The following is a 21,470-nucleotide window of genomic DNA, read 5'->3' as shown; positions in this document are numbered from 1 at the left end:
TCCTCCCCATTATTCAATTTTATGTTTATACTTTTACTTTAAATATACTATTACTTCTACCATTTGCTTTATCAGCTATAAATTATAAATTTTGTATCTTCACCTGAAAGATCAGGAAATCAGTGATGTACATGACCTCCATTTCATTATACTATCACTATCACCTTGACATCATCAGGGTTGATAATTTTCACATTCAGTTCCATAACAACATATTGGTATCAATCTAAATGGAATCTAATATGATGCCGGTCCTTTCACTGTGCTTTCGATTCTGATTCCCAGCCCGCCCCCACAGGTCTTAGCCCTCAGAAGAGAGGAGGCCTTTGTCCCTGTCCTGGGAGACTCCACTGCCAGGAGGACTGAAAGGAATGCAGCCAATTTGGAAACTAGGAACTCTGGGTTTGGAGTCCTAAGCAGGAAACTTGGTCCAAAACACAGAGTTGAAGAGCCTGTGGAGACTTCAGCATCCAGCAGCAGAGAGAAGGCAAAGCGGTACCAAGCAAGGAGGACTGGTGTGAACACAGCTGATGTGCCTTCCTGAGGACTCAAGGAAAATCTGGGCAGAGACTTTGCAGGCGACATAAATCCTACTAGAATAGACGAAGATTTGGATTTAAGTGGTAAAGTGGTCACATGTAACCCCCCGAGGCTAGATAGGCCTGGGAACATTTAGCCCACATCTGACATTGAAATGTGACTCAGTAGGAAAATACATTTTTTTTGGTAGATAAATAGCAAGGTCTGCTTAAACAGAAATGGGGGATCATAGATGTTTATATGAAGCTCTTACTCTAATAGATACAGATGTGTACATTTGCCTTGAAAGAAGAATCGAAGGTAGAACTGGATAAAAGAAGGAAATATGCCCCCCTACAGCTACTTACAAGCTTTCTCAGAATAGAATTGAAGCTCATATTGTCATTCTCACCTTTTTACTCTCTGCTGTAACACACACAGACACACACACACACACACACACACACACACACACACACACAGTAGCCTTCTGGTATTTTCCTTCAGCACACTCCAGGATTTCACATTCCACCTCCAACTGTCCAAATCCTCCTCCCTCCCTCCCTTGAGTCTTCAGGGGCCGAGGTCCCGAAAAGCAAAACCACCTTGTTACAATCCTTTCTTGTTGCCCTCACCCAGAGGCCACGTCTTCCTTCTCTGAATTCCCGTGATAGTTTATCTGTACCTCTCATGGAGCTTATCTCTTTCTGGCTTGTATTATAGTTGTTTACGTGTATGAGACATCATGGTCAAGAGGAAAGGACCACTGCTGGCTTGAGAGTCAGACCTGTCTGAGGATGGATACCAGGTCCTTTGCTCACAAGATGGGTGGCCTTGGGAAAATACCAACGCTCGGGAGCCTCCTTTTTTTTTGGCAAAATATAAAAGTAATACTCTCTCTCTCATAATTGTTTTGAAGATTGGAGATAGTATACATAAAACACAGTGCTTGGTAAAATACCAAAAAGGTCAATGATTATTTCATTATTTATGATGTTACTTTTGTATTTCTTATGTCCCCTACTAGAGTATCTATTTATCCATTCATTCAACAGATATTTATTGAAAAAAGACTAGCATGTCAGGCACTGGGGGCCACATGGAGAAAAAGAGAGTTTGGGAGTGGGTAAAGGCAGAAAGTAAACAAACAAACAAATAAACACAGAGATAGTTTCAGATGAAGATTAGTTCTGTGAAAAAACTAAAAAAATATATGCAAGAGAGCGATAGAGGTTTTGGGAGACAAAGGGTTCTCTGGGAAGGGAGCGTTTGGGCTAAAACCAGGATAAGAGGGAAGCACCTATGAGAAGTGCTAAAGCCAGAGCATTTCAGGAGGAGGGGACGGATCGGTGTGGAGGCTCTGGGTGAGAATGAGCTGACAGCAGGGTGACCCAAGGAAGACATGGTAGGGGGTACATGTGAAGAGATGGCAGGGGCCGGTCCCCTAGGGTCATTGCTGGCTCTGATGAAGGGCAAGGAGTTTTTATTTTTCTTCATTACATCCATTTTTATTTTTGCACTATTGATACACTTTGTGAAGTTTTAAAAAAAATTTGGGGGGTATAGTTGATTTATTATAATGTGTCCGTTTCAGGTGTACAGCAAAGTGAATCTGTTATACATCTATATTTATTCACCCTTTTTTAGCCTCTTTTCCCATATTACAAAGTACATGAAAAGATGCTCAACATCACTAACTGTTAGAGCAACGCAAATCAAAACTACAATGAGGTATCACCTCACACCCATCAGAACGGCCATCATCAAAAAATCTACAAACAATAAATGCTGGAGGGCTTCCCTGGTGGCGCCGTGGTTGAGAGTCCGCCTGCCGATGCAGCGGACACGGGTTTGTGCCCCGGTCCGGGAAGATCCCACATGCCGTGGAGCGGCTGGGCCCGTGAGCCATGGCCGCTGAGCCTGCGCGTCCGGAGCCTGTGCTCCGCAGCGGGAGAGGCCGCAAGAGTGAGAGGCCCGCGTACCGAAAAAAAAAAAAAAAGTGCTGGAGAGGGTGTGGAGAAAAGGAAACCCTCCTATGCTGTTGATGGGAAAAAGCATGGATTTTATTCTCATTGTGGTTGGGCGCCTCCTTGAAGGCACGGACCACTGGCTTGTACTCAGTGTTATATCTGCCATTGTGTTTGCCTCCTGGAGAGACGTTACCCCACCGTCATCCCGCAGACTGTTGTGGCAGAGATAAAGGGAGGGAAGGTTGATGGAAGGGGAGAAAGAGGAGAGAGCTGGAAGGAGGGAAGGAGATCAGAGTACAGACTTCCATACAGACGACTCTGATGGTTCTCCCCTTTGTCGGGGGCTCAAGGAGAGACCGAGGCTGGCCTTGGTGGGTGGAGAAATCTTCATCCTCCTGTGAACATTTGGTGTCACACTGGTCCCCTTCCTCGGGGCGTCCCAGATGATGGCGGGGGCTGGGGAGGTGGGAGGTCGGTGAGAAGCACAGCTCATCGCTGCCTCTGGCTCCCAATGCTGGCAGTTCTGTCTCTCAGGTGACAGATAACAACTGTCAGATGGTCTCCCTGTGAAGCAATAAGCTTCCCCGAAACAAAGTGGCCGGCCAAGCTCCAGAAAACTGCAGTCTGGACAAAACACACAAGCCAGGAAAAAATTAGAAGTTCATGAGGGACTGAACAAAGGACCTCGGGGAAATGCAAGGGGTTAAACGTCAGCACACAATGTTCCCGACGCCCTGGAACGTACAAGGAGAAAACTCATCTCACATCCCTGGTCAAGGGAAAAAGAAACCATGGGAGAAACAAGTCAGTGTTTTGGTAGGAGAACTAAAAATAATGCCATGAGAGGTTGGCCCAGCCCAGCAGGGAAGGGAAAGAGAAATGATAGGCAGTAGGTGAAGGCTAGAAACGAGACGGGGGAGGGAGCCAGGGCCCGGCCCTTTCGTCTTCCAGAGGGTGCTCCTTTCACAGCCTCAGTGACAGGTCCCCCTGGACACCCTCCTCTGTAAGAACACTGTGGTGAGGAGAATCTAGACTATAAATGAAGCAGAAACAACAGTCTTATCTTAAGTATTTTTCTTCATTAATTTTGGTCTCAAATATAAAAAGAAGTGAGCTCAACCCCAGGGGCCAAGTGGTGCAGGGGTATTTGCTACGAGACAAGCATCTCCAAAAGGCTTATGGATCAGAACAAAATAGCAGTGTTTGAATGAACAAGAAGTGTGAGAGTGGGAGACTCAGGGACCATATTTGAATCCAACTTAAAGGTGAGCACACCTGGATGGGATGACCGTTTCTAACCTCAGCTCAGATCTTAAAGAAAGTAATGTAATAGTTGGAATGAAAGGCAGAGCTAGCTAATACGTTCATCATTCATAATGTCCAGTTTCCTCATTGGTGCCAGTTTTGTGCTCAGAATGCTGCGTGAGTTCATTTCCGACAAGGGACGCCATGATTGCAATATTCCATCTATGGTTTCATCATAAACCTCCTTGCACCACAGGACTTTTTCACCAGAAAGGTAGGCTGCAGACTTCAAGCAAGGGAGACTCCTTGTGTCTAAGGCCTTTTAAACTTCACAGTTATAAAAAGGTAGACCCCACTGTTTTGGCATGAAGGAAGAGATTTTGTCCAAAAGTTGTAAAAATGTTTAGAATTAAAATTATTCTACAAGGTTTACAATGTATGGGGTACCAGTTATGGGTGAAGCACTATTTCAAGTGCTCTGCATATGGTGAGAATGCCTTGAATGCTCTCCAAACCTCTGCAAAGTAAATGTCATCATCCCTATGTTACAGGTGGTAAAACTATGCCTCCTAGAAGTTGACAATTTTCCCACGGTCTCCCAGTTAGTCAGTGGGATTTCCAGGTTGGCCTAGGACTGTCTGGTTCCAACACTACAGCCCTTTTCTAGAACAAAAACTCATCACTCCACAACCACATAGAAAAAATTAAATGGCAGATTTCAACTCCATGGTCGTCTTTGGTGAAAATCTTTGATAATCGATTATGTTTTCATTGGAGGCTCAACATTTTAATGGAACACACTCAGTGGGCATAGTCTTCTTACCTCAAATACTATAGTGTAGTTTCCTAGAGAAGATATTTTGAGTTTATAATTTCCAAAGAGAAACACTCTTTTTAAATTTTTGGTTGAGGGTTTCTTTGTGTCATGAAGATCAACTCCACTGCTGGGGCAGAGAAGAGTAAAAATAGATTTCCCATTAGAAACAAAAAGTAGGAGTTGTTTGTCAGCCCGAAGGAAATTCTTTCATTCTTTTCCTGCTTTCGTTCTTTTTCTGCCAACAACTAAGCAACGCTCATCAGAGGGTGGGTCAGAGCCAACTTCATGTACGGGTAGAGTAGGTGGTTACCTATAAGAGATGTCTTCAGAGAGGTGAGGACGGGGGTCTTAATCCCAGGCCAGTCTTGAGAGCAACAGCCAACCAGGAACCCCGTCTCCCAAAAACAAAGGAGAAAAAGTTTAGCTTTGATGAATGTATCCAGAATTAAAAATTTTCAGAAAATCTAGAAATAAGCTTTCTTCATTGCAAACATGCAAGTTTTGTGTCATTGTCAAAGTAAAGTTTTATTTTAAATACATAAAGGGACAAGGGACAAGTTCACCATTTTCCTTTGCAAGACTCAGTGCCTATAAAGCACTAAATCTGCTCTAAGTAAACTAAACATCTCCTACTAAACCTCTCTCCATATGGATACCTAAAACCCCACTATTAGCAATTAGTGTTGTCTCCACTCCAGAGAGACCCTGGGTCCCAAGAAAACATTTGGCAAAGGGGGTATACCCAACCTCAACCCATGTTTAGAGCTGAGGGGAGAAAGAAGTAGGGACAAACTTTACTGACCTACTATTTTGCCCTAGGCCAGTCCCTAATTCTATAAAATTTGCTAGGGCGTCATAAACATTATGAAATTCTGTGATTCTAAGAAACCATCTCTCTGTTTTGAATCTTTAAAGAATCCACTGGAAGTCACAGTCCCCCCTCCCCAGGAATAAAAAATACACACAGCTATACACGGGAAAAACAGTACATTCAATTTTAGAGTGTTGACAAATTTCTGAACCCCAGGGTAAGATCAGATAATTCTCCTATTTTATAAACAAAGAAGGAGCGAGCCAGAGAGAAGTGCTTTGCTCAAAGTCACTCAGTTAGTGGCAAAGCAAAGATGAGAGCTGAATTATTCCACAGTCACTAGAAGAAACATCCCCATCAGATTCCCATCTGTCAAACATTTCAGCAAACACAAATAGTAAGGTTACTCTATTCAGGAAGAAGTTTGTTTAGCTCAGCCAAACTTATTTTCTTTTTCAACAGATGAAGTAAACCAGATTCAGAGCTCTACTTTTTTTTTTTTTACATATGGGGCATGGGACCCTGATAACTGGAATAGTTGGTGTGTGGTAGTGATGAAAGGGGGATGTAAAATTAAAGGAACAATTTGAATTTAAACCAGAAACATGCCGCTGATGTAAAAAAACAAGTTAGCTATTTTAGATGCATCATTAACTTTTCCTCCTTGAATTTTATGATGGGATGGGGAAGGAGGGGGGCTGTGGTGTGTGTGTGTGTGTATATGAGTGGTATGATACGGTGTGTGTGTGTGTGTGTATATTTGGCTGCCATCTTCTGTGAAAAGCAAATGGGAAGCTCTATTTAGTCGAGCTTCAAGAGGTTAATGAGAGACAGCTAAGGAGCACTTGCATCCCAACTTAACCAGAAGCCCCCAAAAGCAAAAGCGTAGAGAAGAAAGTTAGACTGGGGAGGTGGGAGTGGGAGAGGGGTACGGGTTGTGTCCAGCAATGGAACTGCGCCTTGCGAACTTTCCCCGTAGCTGCGTAATTAAACATCTAATAATAGCAAAGGGAATACGTGGAAGCCAAAAACTTATTTTTAAATAGATTTATCATTCATCTATTAGCACCTGAAGGCTGAATAAAGGGAAGTCAGCAATTTAAAATAAACAAAACAAACAAAATAAATACAAAACAAAAAAAAGAGAGAATTTTCCACGTGGCATTTCTGACAACCCAGTGTCACAAAAGTATATCAGGATTTCAATGAACATGGATTTTTTATTTTTCCAGTTTCCATGTCTTTGAACCATTAAACTCTGGAAGTAAAGGTTTGAAGTTCGAGAGAAGTGAGTTGGAACCTCAACACTACACTTACCCACTGAGTGACTTAGACAGGTGCCCTTCTAGACCTTAGATTATTTTACTCTCTAAAATGGGGTTAGATGTAATAGCTACAAACCTTTGGGACGAAGGCACATGAACTGATCCGTGACCAGCGACAGGCGTGTGGTGAAATGCTCAATAAATGTGAGCCGTGCGTGTTACTTGGGTTTTCGCTCTACCTGATCCAGGAGGCGTTCTCCATTCACGGGCAGGAGACTGGGGACCCAAGATTCTTGACTTTACGTGAGAACGAGCTGTACCATTGATAGGTAAAAGATTCCGGCCAGCAGTAACCCTTTGAGACTCTCTGATGCTTTCTGGTCTCTTTGAAAGCTGGGTATGGGAGCCTTTCCACCTGGCCACTCTGATTCCCTCGTTCCAGCTTTCTGGTCCTTACAGCCGTCCCATTTCAACACTGTCCCTGTCTCCTACTCGCCACCGTGCTGACTCTCCAGGTCGACCTCAGCAACCCTCCAGGACAGGACTTCCCAATCTGCGCACACACTTCTCACACTGCATGCTGGGCCATGAGAGCACTTCAAACCTCGCCAGGAGAGGGGGCATTAAAGCCCTTTTAGAATCTGTTTTAATCAATCTGGTATAGATACAGTTTTAAAATAAAGTCACATTAAATGCGGGTGGAACAGAAATCCAGTTTTCTTACCCATAAAACAAGGGGTCCAGACACACAGATCTGAGATCACTTCCAGAACCTATACAGGAGTGCCAAGAACTGGGTCCTTGTGCCACATCATAGCATATAATAGTTCTCAAGTGATATCACGGGTGTGGTGAATGAATAAGTAATGGGATTTTATAATTTAAAAATACCAAGGAATTGTGTTCCTATCCAATGACAATTTATAACAATGCTTTTTTTTTTAATCCAATAATCCTCAAATATGTTATCTTCGTCTCATAGGTTATCAGGTATTATCTTCCTGACCTGAATTCATGCTCTTGGCACTGTTTTCGTTCTTAGCACTGCAGCTGATGACGAGTTGGAGAAAGAGACTGAAAGAGGATGCCTGTTTACTGTCTCTCCTATTGGTCGAGGTCCTGCCTGTTGTTCTGAAGACTGACCACAGTCTACTTTGAACTTCTTTTGGAGTCTCTTAGGGAAACCCAATTTCTTTGAAAACAATAACTTTTAACTAATGATTTCTCCTTTTTTTTTGGCTGTTAATCTAGAAAAACTGAGGCAACAAAAGGAAAAAGTATCATCCGAGGTTTATTCTGCTTCAGCTCTGCGTGCCTAACGGTAAAAGTAGTTTAGTGTTAAAGAAGTCCTTTTAGCACTTCAAGGATCAGCTCCATAGGGATTCAGAGACAGTAATAAACTCTGTCCAACAGCGCTGTAATTGTGGCAAGAGCACTCCAGAAAGCCCCTTGAGCAGATGCAGGAGAATTTCAGAAGCCCAGGGCCAAGGGTCTTTGCCTCATCCTAATTCTCTCTCTTAAAAAACATCTATTGGGCTTCCCTGGTGGCGCAGTGGTTGAGAGTCCGCCTGCCGATGCAGGGGACACAGGTTCGTGCCCCGGTCCAGGAAGATCCCACATGCCGCGGAGCGGCTGGGCCCATGAGCCATGGCCGCTGAGCCTGCGCGTCCGGAGCCTGTGCTCCGCAATGGGAGAGGCCACAACGGTGAGAGGCCCGCATACCACACACACTCAAAAAAAACCAGAAAAAACCAAACATCTATTATACGGCTGGGCAAACATTTTTATAAAGGATCAGATAGGAAGTGTATTACTTTGGGGGCCATTTGGTTTTTGTCACAATTACTCAGCACTGCTTTTGTAGTGCCATAGGCAGTACATAAGTGAATGAGCAGAGCTATGTTCCAATAAAACTTTATTTACAAAAACAGGCAGCCGGACTGGATTTGGCTCACAGGCCATAGCTGGCTGACCCCTGACTGACTGATCACGGAGTGTTGAGCTGTACGGTAATACCAGCATGTGGGGATTCACTAAGATTCTCACCCAACCTCTCCCCACCCTTTTTTTCTTTGGCTGCACCGTGGGGCATGTGGGATCTTAGTTCCCCCGCCAGGGATCGAAACTGTGCCCCCTGCATTGGGAGTGCTGGTTCCTAACCACTGGACTGCCAGGGAAGTCCCAGACCCCCCTTTTTTAAAACAATATTTTGTTTTCTTTCTCATTATGAAAATGAGACATGATCATTATAAAAACTTACAGAAAAATAGAAAAGATAAAATAAAAATGATGCAAGAGGGAGGAGATATGGGGATGTATGTATATGTATAGCTGATTCACTTTGATATACAGCAGAAACTAACACACCACTGTAAAGCAGTTATACTCCAATAAGGATGTTAAAAAAAAATCATCCATCAAACATACCACTTTTTAATATTTTGAGATATTTTGTTTTGTTTGGGATTTTGTTTGGTAGAATCAAGATAATGCTGTATTTACAGTAAGGGCAAATTTACCTAATTCTCGCATTTTATGCTAATTCCTATGTAAGTTTAGACTAATTTTACTAATTTCTACTTTATAGATTATTTTTTCAGGAGCCATGAGAAACTCTAGTGATATCACTTCTCTCACATTTACAGTTAGAGGTTGTGGTGCTTGAGATTTGGAGCAACTTACACAGAGAAGGGAGTGGAAAGGATACTGCCTAGTGACTGCCAGTAACACATTCCAGTAAGGTCAGTGTGTAGAACAGCCCCGGAGAGAAGGAGTGTGTGTGTGTGTGTGTGTGTGTGTATGTGTGTGTGTGTGCACACGGGCGCGTGTGTGTTTTGGGGAAACAACTTGTTACTAATATCGTTTCCTGAGGCCCCTGTTAAAATCTCTATGTCATAATGAGCCTGTCAGGAAATTCTGTAGAGGTAGTGTACAGTCCAAGGTTTGAGAAGCACTGTGGGTTCACGGGGTTCAGGACATGCCACCCCCAAATACAGCCCTTTGGCACACTGAATATTTTAAACTGAAGGAGTTTGAGAAGACAGCAGCAACAGGAAGGTCACTCTGACCTTCTCTCGCTGTCCGCCCCTGAGACAGGTCATAAAACCCTCATGTGAGAGGTGCCCTCCCTACACTCAGGAAAGGAGCATCCTTATCTCCAAAGACAAAGCGACGCCGAGAAGAATGCAAACAGACAGGACTTGCTAATTTTCCCCCAGTTCAGTATGCTAACCTCACACTCCTTAACCTATCATATTCCTCCACGAGGGTCCGTGCTCCATCAAACCCAGCACAAAGATACTCGGCTAGCTGTTCCTTCAGGTCCTTAGGAAGGCTCCGTGTCATGTAAAAATGCATATGTATAAATTTATATGCTTTTCTCTTGTTAATTTGTCTTTGTCAGTTTAATGTTCAGACCCAGCCAGGGACCTTAAGAGAGTCAAGGAAAAACTTTCCCTCCCCTGCAGGGTATATGAGAGAGGGGATTCCTATATTGAGGAAGCTTTGACCATTCTCTCACTTCAGGTCAGGACTCTCTCTAGCTCAGATGACCCCACTTTTTCTCCTATTGCCCATCTTGGTCATTTATCTAATCATCAGTTTCCACACCAGGGAAGGTAAGGAGTTCTGATTTAATGAGTTTACAGGAGGCAATATATAGAAGCTGATGCCTAAAAATACAGGTGCTTGGATATTTCTGTGGCTTTCACATCTCACCTACTGTCCTGCTATGTTCCTAAAATAAAGTTCTCTCTATTGTGTTGCTGAAGAGGGGTGAACTTCTTGAGGGAACAAATGGGGAATCACAAAAAGACTTTGGACAGGAATGAACTAAGCTAGACACAAAGATAAAGAACGGAAATAAGTGTAATAAGGGTCTGTTACTGGGTAGGGTAAAAATGATAAGTTGGAGAGAGGTTTCCTCTCTGGCTCATGTGAGATCATATTTGCTCAGCAAGTTAGTAATACAGGGAAGCTGTAGTGATAGTGTTTTTAATGTAGAGAATTTAATTTTTTAAAGAATTTGGAAACCAGAGACTTGCAGTGGCATTGATGGGAATACAAGCTTAGCCATCAAGCAGTCCACGGGTGAGAGGCTGCTGCATCCCATAGTATCCCTTGACCATAGTCATGCCCCTTCTCTCTTCTGCTTGCCTGTCTGGGGAATACAGAAATGATAGATGATAGTATCTACCTCTGGGTTGCTGAAAGGATAAAATGAGATAACCGCTGTACATCCTGGTGACTCATCTAGAATAAATGCAGAATAAATGCTGCTCTTGTTTATAATAGAATCAGTGAGGTAATTACAAATTCTCCTTGCCTGTTCGTTCTTGCAGGCATTTTATTGACATTTTACTTGCCATAGTTTGTTTCTGTATATGTGTAAAGATAATAAGACAATTATGCTATAAATTGCACCATTAATTCACTCCAACTAGACTTCCCTCAAATTTATACTAATTAGTGATGTTTACTTGTAATTTCAATAGAAGTTAGAGTGATGTTTGCTTTGCAATACCACTGGCAGGGAAAAAATCAGTTTTGTTTTTTTAAAGAATAAATGGAGAAAGCTAATATAAAGTGAAGATGAAATAATGACTTCAAGCATTTATTCAATCATGTTGCATGCTACTTCTTAACAATAAAAATTTCATTTACTATGCGTGCCAGGTAGAAGGAAGACGGGCCTGGTGCACCAAATAAGGATAAGGAAAGACAGAAAACTCCGTCTTGTCACTCTCGTGGAGCGCCATGCTCGTTAAAAGTAAATAAATTAAAAAAATTAATCTCGAATCTGTTTCCAAAATGTTCAGTAATTTGAGTCTACCCTAACAAACATAGGCCACGTCAATCATCTATTTAAACTGTTTAAGCAAGAAAGCTCAATTTGGGAGGAATGGGGGAGTTGCCTGTTTGTTTATTGGCAACGGGGTTTATTATTTTCAAAAATCATTGGTGTTCTATCCATTCCAGCGGTGAAACGATCCAAAAGGCTCCCCTTGCACAGAAATCTGAATTTTCCAAACGTGCCAACCACAAGAGTCACCTGTTTAGACATACTTTCCCAGACAGCTCGAGGAAATCAGCATGTCGAGTAAGTGGCTCTAGTCATCAGACAAGTTTGGGCAACACTTCCCTGCAGCGGTTCTCAGCCCTGACCTGTACTGGAGTCTCCTGGAGAAGATAAAAAGCAGCGGCAGCAACAACAGATGCCCAGCCCCCTTCCCAGACAAAGTAGATCAGCCTCTCTGGAGTTGGCCTGGCCACGGATGAAAAATTTTCAAAAGCTACCCAGACGATGCTAACCATCTCAGACCCCGTCCAGAGGTCCCCTCCAAGGCAACCTGCATCACAACAAGAGCTTCGTCGAAGGTTGACAAGGCTCTTCTAGTGCCTCTCAACAGAACACATACCTTTCCACCCCAGGGAGGATAGATGTTTGCTCCCCTCTCTCTCTTCCCGTCACACCACCACCACCAAAAGCAACTCACAATCTTGTCAGAGGTCTTTCTCTTTATATTCTTGGCCATTGGAAGCCAAGTGAAGAGGGACAGGATGAGGTAAACCTATCCATTCCAAAATCATTCATTAAAGTATGTTAAATAGTGTCACACTGCTCTTACCCAATCAAATGCCCCGGAAAACTTGAATTGGCAGTTTCTGTTTCATGTCCCATAATCAAAAACATGAAGGATCACTAGCGTTCGCGTCCGTGAATTCATTTAGACAGTTTTCTTTAATTAACGATGAAGACACTACAGTTCTAAGTACCAGACAGAATCGGGGAGGGGGGGGGGGACTGAAAATAAGCATAACACTATAAAGAAAACTTGGGAAAAGTGAATCTAAATAAAAATATATACCTGGCCTGGTATCCATTACATATATACATAATACATATGTTATACACATATATACAATAAATGTTTTGGTAGCGATACAGACCATGCATTGGTCCTTCTGAACACAGATGAAGTAGCACCGTAAGCAGCACCACCATCTTAAGATGATAAACCAAACTGCACATACATGAAACGAAAAAATATATATGTATTTAATTTGGCCCACCCTGTAGCCAAGACGTGTAAGGAAAGAACCTTGTAAGAAAAATGGTTCCGGGAACTACACTCTTAAGCCAATAGCAAAGTTCTAAAAAGAAAAAAAAAAAAAAAGCACTAAAGATGTCTATACAAATACAGACAAGTTTTCCTGTGTACTGAATCTGTCCTATCGTGTGACATATTGGTTAACACTGGAGAAATTAACAACAAAAACAAAGGGAGAGATTTAAACGCCAGGTGAATAGCCAAAGTCTATAATACCAGATCCCTTGGTGTATACATCACAGATGCCAGCATCAATGAACTAGGAAAGGAAGACCACTCTCCAGCTATGCCCTATGTTTTTCTAATCGTATTAGCTAATTCTAAGCTCTTGATTACTGATAAATTTCATTAAGAGTAGGGTTAAACACCTCCAACATCATTCCACCACTTCCCAGCACCTAATTTAATGCTCTGGTTACAAGTAGGGAAGGAATCCAGTATGCCATCTGACCCACACCTTCTCTATCCATCCTTAGGAGACTGATTTACAGAGCTATAGAAGGACCCCCATGATCTTCTCTGACTTGGCTTTGGAAATGACCAACGGCACCAAGAGTTTAACCCCTTGATGGTCTACTGACCACAAGGCTCTCTTTGCCCTCCATGACTAAGCTCACAGAGTGGAGGTCGTTGTCTTACATCTGGCAAGGTCATATTTCCTCACATCCCTAGAAGTGTATGCTTCTTCCTTTCCAATTTCTCAGCAGCCTATATAAATGCAGCATTCATACTGCAACTAACATACATTAGGTCCTGGGAACACTTACTCCCCTGTCAAGTCCTTGCAAAGGAGCAGGTTTCTATCTGGTCTCTATCCATTCTCCTTCCCATGCCTTCCAGAGGGTCCTGTCTCTCCCCAGTCAAGGTCTTAATTACTGCAGTGTTTCTGGTTTCCATGCCTCCTTGTGTGACGGACTGACCTACAGAGCCCTGACAAAGCAGTTGGAACGTTGCACATGAATCTCATTTTTCGTGGTTCTGTTATCAGTGGATGATGAGCTCCCCTCCCCCATTTTGAAACCATCTGCAGTGAGTAAAAATGAAAGTTTTCAACTACACGGCGTATTGCATTCAGGATGCAAGATTGAACAAAACAGGGCCTCAGTATTGTCAAATACTGTTTCTTATAGTTTAGTAAAGCTGTTTAATACTTTAAATGTCTCAGATTTAAAAGACAGCTAGGAGGCAAGCGTCAGCGCAAGAAAAGTTAAAAATCTCTACTTCTGGCTAGATGATTTTTTAGAAAATCCATTTTTGCAGTCAACGTAGATTAGTCAAGAGAGTCCCTGACCTTTGAAAGTTAGCGAGAAACAGCCACAGATGTAACATCGGCACTGAATTGTCATTATTGACTCAGGTGGTTGATCATTAATGGATTCTCTTCACTTTTAGCTGGTTCTAGGACTTTTATTTTCTTTTGCTCAGAATAAAGATATCATCAAAGTCATGGAACATATTTGTTCTTTCCACAAAGGAGAATTTTAAAACTCTAAGTCTCTAAGAAAGAACACTGTAAAAGGTTGGTCTCATGAAGAAAAGCCACTAACTTACAGGTTAACCAGAGGCCACTAGAAGTCCCATTCATGTAAGCCTTTGGCTGGCCTACAAATACTTTGAAATGGATAAAAGCCAAGTCTCCTGAATAGGAGCTGAACACAAGGACTTAGCAGCTAAAGGTCAACCCCTCACGTAGACAGAGCAAGAGTTTTTGCCTCAAATACCAGCAACTTCCAGTTTTTTAAATAGGCGAAGTTTGATACCACCGGAAAACCCAGCTCAGGGACCACTAGAAGCAGCTTAAATAAGAACGCCTACCTTGATACTGTTTGACTCAACAAAACGTCGGTGAAACAGAAACCAAGAGATGGCTTTTTCCAGTCTGGTTCATTTCTTGTTCTCACCCAGAATATGTGATAACCCCACAGGCAGAGGTATCTTGGTAATACATATGCAAAGTTTAGGTTCCTTGAGAAATAATAACTACCTTTACAGGAAAATGGGTGGGACTGACTTTGTTCATTGATTTCTCCTTAATTACTTATGTCTTCAACGGAAGAGAGTGGACAGCTTGTCTCCTTCCTACACAAGCAAGAGTATGAGTCAAAATACTTGAAAAATGAAAGTTAGACTAAGAAAGTCTTTCTTATAAAGAGTAAAAAAAACAACAAAAAACTTTCATATCAAATTTTTAAAATCGGTAGTGTTCTCTCCTAACAGGAAGTGATGTCATTCGGTAAGTTCCTTGAAAACAATGGATTCTTATGACTACAGACCTATTTATCTTAGAAATTGATGAGCATGCAAACGATTAGAATCTGCAACAATGAACATTGTACAAGAGTCTGTGAGGTACATGCCATCCGTCTGAGTTAACAGTAACACAGGCCTCACCAGGGTGAGGGGTTCCATTGATCTCCACTCCCTTTTGAGTAGAGCAGGGGGTACCTGACCCATTGATGAGCAGCCACTGCAATGGCCCCCAACCCTGGCCCCTTCCTGGCAGCCCCTCTCCCCCCCAGGGGGATCAACCCTTCAGTGAAAGAAAATGTTGCTCCTCTCAATAGCAGGGCCGGGACCTCCTGAGGGAGAGTTTACATGGACTCCGGGGGAGTCTGATACTAGCCTTAATTCACCGAACCTTTAGGAAGTTTCCTGGTCAAAGATTCAAAACTCTGTAGGCAATTTCTTGAAGTACGTCCATTGCCATTTCTTTTTCACAGGGAAAAATTCCAAGATGTGTGTACTTTCCAAACAAGAAAAGGATTAACATTTTCACTGCTGGCTAGACGTTTCCATAGCAGGTCATTATGCTTTGATGTGCTCTCTGTGCCCTGGGTTTATTAACTAATCACGCATAGGCCAGTAGCCACCAGGGCAAATGGACCAAATTACATTCAGTTAAACAATGTAACACTGGACATTCTCAGAAAACATGAGATAAGAGTCTTAAGGAAAGTGACATGTAGCCCTGGTCATGATAAAAAAAACACGTTCTGGAATTTTAATTTCTGGTTAGAAATGAAAGAAAAGTATTCACTTGTCTTACATCTTTCTAGACAGTGCAGGAAATGAAAGATCCTAACGTGTGCAACAGAAAAAGAAAAATGGTGGCAATGGAACAGGAAGCTTACAGAAGTGGGGGAGGGGAGAAGAAAAGATCAACAGTCTCTAGTTTATTATGAATAGAAAGAAATTTCCAGAATTTACAAACACCCACATTGTTCATTCCAAAGAGAGCTTTTGATTCGAAGGGATCACCCATGTCGCCTCCTCTTTACAGTATATACAATGGAAGACACTGAATGCCTTTTCTTGTAATTTTGCTTCCATTCAATTGCCAATTTTAAGCTGACACTTGAAAATACCCAGTAGAATATACCCTTCTTCAGTTTAATTAACATGGCCTATTGCCTTACAGAAAAAAAAAATACGAAATTAAGATCAGCTCTTGAAGGGATCTCAGCTCAACATCAGGGCTATATTACAAGAGATAGTATCAGCAAATAGAACTATACAATTGAGAACCACCTATGGCACTATGATTCTTATTATATTACTTTTCTGAATTACAATCTTAAAACAAGGATCGTACCCTATTCTACTCTTGTTAGCCTTGTTTTAAGCATTTGCTCCACTCTTTACAACAGAACATTGTATACCTCAGTTCCACATCCCAAAAAAAGATGTGCTGTAAGAAAAGTTACATTTTAATTAAAAAAATTACACTTATAAATCAAAAACCTATGTTAAATATTTAATACTCTCTCCACCCAAAGCAAACAGTTCCGTATGAAATAATTTACAATGATGCTCTGTCATACACGGTTTCAGCAGCAGATGAAATGTGTCTTGTAAATGCAATGAGCGTAAACCCATTCTCTTGTGGCACGGTGGGGGGCACATCAGCTCATGTGGCCAGCTAAGTCCTTAAGGTCGAAGATGAAGTTTATGCAGACTCATTGTTCTGGTGTCACAGTGCTTTTTTCTTGGCACGAAATAGAACGTGCAGTTCAGTCAACAAACTCCTGAGGATTGTGTAAAGTAAACAAACTGAAATGGGTGCATCGTACCATCTACTGAGGAGGAAGATGTGAGGTCCTTGTTGTGAATCATGAAATATTTAGAGTCTGGGTACCCATGAGTTAAAGGAGGATTTGCTGAGGTCATTTAGGTCTTCATTCTGAAAAGGAAAACGAAAGAATTCGTCACCATGGGCATCTCAAAACGCATGTTTGACAGCTTTTTAGGGTTCTTCTTTTAAAAGGGGCAGCACCTTTTAAAAGGGGCAGCTTCAGATAAACTGAAGCTCCAGGCACAAGCAGTACTGAGGACTTCAGTACAATCAACAAACTGTACTTAACTTTCTTTCAAAATGCAAGAGTCTAAAGCAATCACAAACTCAAAATAGTCAATATTAAGTCAGTAAACCAATCGATGTGATTTGGAGGTTTCAGAAGTTTAGCAATACGAAACACTTTGATGTTCTTATGATCAAAACAAAAATGCCCACTGCAGCATTTGTGTAAAACAACTACAAAATATGCTAAGCAGGTTACAGTCAGGCCAGGCTTAATCTTCTTTTGGTTAAAAGTCAACTACAGACTTTAGAATTTGAAGTTGCAGGGCTTAACATTACAAAATCTGAAATCGGTTTTTAACCTGACATCGGTTGACAGGAGAATTTTAGATGCAAAAGGAGATCCAAGCAAAAGAGACCTAGTTAACCATTAACTAAAGAAAGGGGTTCCGATTCAGGTCTAACAGAAATAAGTTATTCTGGCAGAAATACAACATTTCTTCTATGCAATTTAAAAAGTCAAACCTCAAGGGGTGCTTCCCATTCCCCTCCAGAGAGGAGACACCTTTTCAACCTCATAAAGCCTCTTTTGCTCTCAAGTCTTAACATTAGATAATCCTTCTGAGGTCCCCATTTTTCATGCATCCAAAGGGTATCTATAAACATCAATATTCATAGCATGTCCTGAGCAGTAGATGGCACAGAGTAGCTAATCAACATACCTGTTGAATGAGTAAATGGTTGCATTAAGTACTGTGGAGGATACAAAGGTGAATTCTGCTATAGGCTCTGCTTTCTAGAAATTCTAGCAAGGAAGGTAAGCTTCACTTACAGACAGACGGAATGCAAAGTAGAAACAGGGTGAATACCATGATAGAGGCACATAAGCAAAAAGCTCTGGAGGTATGGAGGTGGGAAGGACACTTCTAGCTAGGAGAGGAATGGAAGCACCTCGTTGACACACTCGGCTTGGTTTGGCAGAAATGGAATAGTTTGGGGATGTGGAAACAGGGATGGTGTTTCAGTGTTGCATCTCCAGAGCCCAGCACAAGGGCTGGTACCTAGCAGGAACTCACTAAATATGAGCAGAACGAATGAAAGGGACAAGGCACACTTCCCACTGGGGGCGCAGGACAAAACGAGGCCCCGTGGGATGAGAGCCCAGCCCTGGACAGGCCAAGGGAGGAATGTGATTTTGTCGGAGCACAAGATATCTGCAGAGGGGTAGGAGGAGTGACGTCTACAGACGCAGGTTGGGGTGGGCGGTGAGGAACCTTGAAGGACAGGCCAAGCCGTCTTTAAATAAGTGAAGGGACCACAAGGACATGCTTTGTGATATGATCAACACGCAGGCAGTAACGATCCAGGTCAGCCACAAGGACAGCGATAGACTAGAAAATCCACACGAGGTAAATGTTGACCAACGTCACTTCTTCTTTTCTCTGCCTCTCCTCTTTGAAGGAGAGTATGGCTGGGACCAGCCAGCATTCACCATGTACAGAATGGCTTTCAGGGAGGTTGAAATTTGCCAGATGAGGACTCAGTTTTACCAGGAGATTTCTGTTTATTTCACAGTCTTAACTCCGCCCCAAATGACAGAGAAAGTCTATTTTTCTACTTACAAATAAAGCCTTGACATGGAGACACCAAGGTAAAAAAAAACAAACAAAAAAAGCACTCCAGGCTTATCTCTTTAATTGCCAGAGAAACAGGATTTACTGTGAAAGCTACAAGGGAAAGAAAACCTGGCCTTTCAAAACTGTACTTTCAAGTTTCTCCTGAATTCATACTGCAATCTACCAAAATGTTCCTACCGGGATATCTACATACCGCTTAACACGGCTTCATACATCCCGGCCTAAAATTAAGTAGGAAGGCCATAGTTTATTACAAAGGCTTGAGACAAACAAACCGACCACCAATTTATGTAAAATGGGGGGAAAGTTAAGGATGCACAATGTGCTTTTCATCTTACATCTGGCTCTCATCCAGAACAGCTGAATGAACAGCTTAGCACAGGAACAAACTATATCCAGTTGTGTCATCACATGTGCCAACCTGCATGGATGCAGACGGGCAGAAATTGGGGGCCCTTCGAGGAGAGAAAAAAAAAAAATGGCTTCGCCAGATGCTGAAATCTATTGCTTTGGGCCACTCAGAAGCCATCCTTGTAATTTTCCACAAGTAGTATGTTCAAAGAGCAGGAAATAAAAGGATATAACAATTCCTTCATACACCTTCCACTCCAAAATCTCGGCATACTACTTTTCAAAGCCTTTATCGTAAATCCTGATCATCTCAGCCACTAACCCTACCTACCGGCACCATCAACTTAGGAGTCTAGCAAAAAGTTAAAGTGGGAAAAGTGGTAGGCAAGGCTGACATTGAGGAAATGGGAACAGAAGCTATAAACAGACGATAGAGGCCTGGAAAAATTTAAAGAGAGAGTCTGAAGTTCACAACTGTTTATCTTTGTGCAAGGGTGTGTGTGTGTGTGTGTGTGTGTGTCTGTACATAAAGTTTAGCTACTGAGTAAACGACAAAGATTTTTAACAGACATCCTCAGTGAGGACTCTTCCTTCCTGCAGCCACCTTGGTGTCTGCATACTTATTCCAATCATGTAGCCATTGTTCGAAGCATTTTTGGAATGCCTTCTTCAAGTCCCATTTCTTTCTTGCAACTGCCTTCTCAGCCTTGGGCATATTCTTTTGAATGGTCTCTATAGCAGCCAGTTTGGCCGTCTGAGGGCACATTTGATCTTTGGAGACAGCCAAAAAGCTTTGAGAGCCAAATACGGTGAGTAAAAGAGCTGATCAAGCTGGATAATGGTTCGCAGCAAGGTATTATCGAAAGCCAAAGAACTCCAAACACTAAAGTTCCAAAACCATAGCTGTTTACCATTGCTGTAATGAGTTTTGTCGGAAAGGAACTCTCCTAACACTACACACAGACCTTAGCAGACGCCTCCTGGGACTTCAGTTCATCTGTCTATATGCCCGCCTCCACACACTTGCGACCAAGAAGGGCTGCGCTTGAATAAAACAACTTACTTGAAGAAGGGCAACCGTGTATATTTGTTTGCATGCAATATAATCGCTATTCATACATCTTTGTAACTTGGGAATATGTAAAAAAAAAAAGCAATACTAGCCTCCCACAGTCATTAAATGCAATAAACATCTGTTGAGTGACAAATTAAAAAAATATACAACGATAAAGGCTGTAACGCACGTGCTGAAAAAGGAGACATGGGTAATGTGTGTTTAATGCACTTTATATCTACAACTCCAATCGACTCACAACCAACCATATGAGGCAAATATTGCTACGATGTTTTACAAAAACTCATCTGTAGCTCTCATAAACTGGAAACGGAAAAAGCAAAACATATCCTTGGAGAAGAGCTGTGCAAATATCAAATGGTGATGTTCCTGTTATACATTCTCTCTAGTTACATCACTGGGGAATAACTTCTGAACCCAGAAATACGATGCACCTGTCACAAGATTTAGTAGCAGGAAATTACATTTTGACAAAATTTCATCACCACATCAGCATCTACGGTCCGCATGTGTCTTCTCACAGGATAAAACCCACCTAATCCTGTTGCCAGTAATGAAAAATGTAATTTTTAAAGCATTATCAAATAAGTCAACACGTGGGCAATGCTGCTTGAGACCTATGGATTATTGCACTATTGTATCCAGCAGGAATTTACATCTTCTGGACTCGACCCACTTAAACTATGCCGGCTAGAGCTGAAAAACAAAGCTTCCGCTTCCCTTCACACTATCTCAGCCTACTGATTCGTCTCCACTGAGTAAGCTGCTGAAAACAGCATAAGGTTATGATATAAGTACAAGAGAAGGATCCACACCCTTTCAGCAATGCATTTTTAGCCAAACCCATTGGCTAAAAGTTTTTATCTTGTATTTAAATGCCTTGAAACTTCCTGTCAATTTGTTGAGCTAAGCCCAACATAGTTAAAATACCTGGTTAGAACGTTACTAGCGGTTTCTGCTTTTACTAAGGAGACGGGAGTATAATATTGTAAGTTGCTTGGCTGTTGTCATGTAGGAAAATGTAGCCAGAAAGAAACTCTTCCTTATCCAACTATGCTTGAAAAAAAAAGTAACTACAGTAATGACTTTTCTTCAATGGAGATCATTGTTTGAGATCTTATATTGTAGATTCAACTAGAAAAATTCATATAAATAAATTCCTCCACTTGAAGAAATGTGTCAAAACTGCACATTTCTCTTTCCCTTAACATAAACAGCTGTGACTTAAAAAAAAAAATCTTGAGCGTAATATAGAAAATTTATGAGACAGTAAATGTAAAGAAGGAATAAACATATAATTCATTATGAACATTATAATTCCTGTCACCCAAGGAACACCACTATTCAGCTATGTTTCTGATTTCATTATTTAC

General features: G+C 41.8%; 1 protein-coding gene across 1 annotated transcript in view; it reads right to left on the bottom strand.

Annotated features, from left to right (window-relative positions):
• Positions 1 to 12,348: 12,348 nt before the first annotated feature.
• Positions 12,349 to 21,470, bottom strand: part of IRS1 (insulin receptor substrate 1) — a 65,803-nt gene continuing 56,681 nt past the window's right edge. Inside the window, exon 2 of the mRNA XM_067740376.1 lies at positions 12,349 to 16,917. The gene's annotated coding sequence lies outside the window, so the exon portion shown is untranslated. The remainder of the gene's footprint in view (positions 16,918 to 21,470) is intronic.

This window comes from Pseudorca crassidens, chromosome 6 (genome assembly GCF_039906515.1).
Source record: "Pseudorca crassidens isolate mPseCra1 chromosome 6, mPseCra1.hap1, whole genome shotgun sequence".
Classification (NCBI taxonomy): domain Eukaryota; kingdom Metazoa; phylum Chordata; class Mammalia; order Artiodactyla; family Delphinidae; genus Pseudorca; species Pseudorca crassidens.
This window is presented reverse-complemented; position numbering and strand designations above follow the sequence as displayed.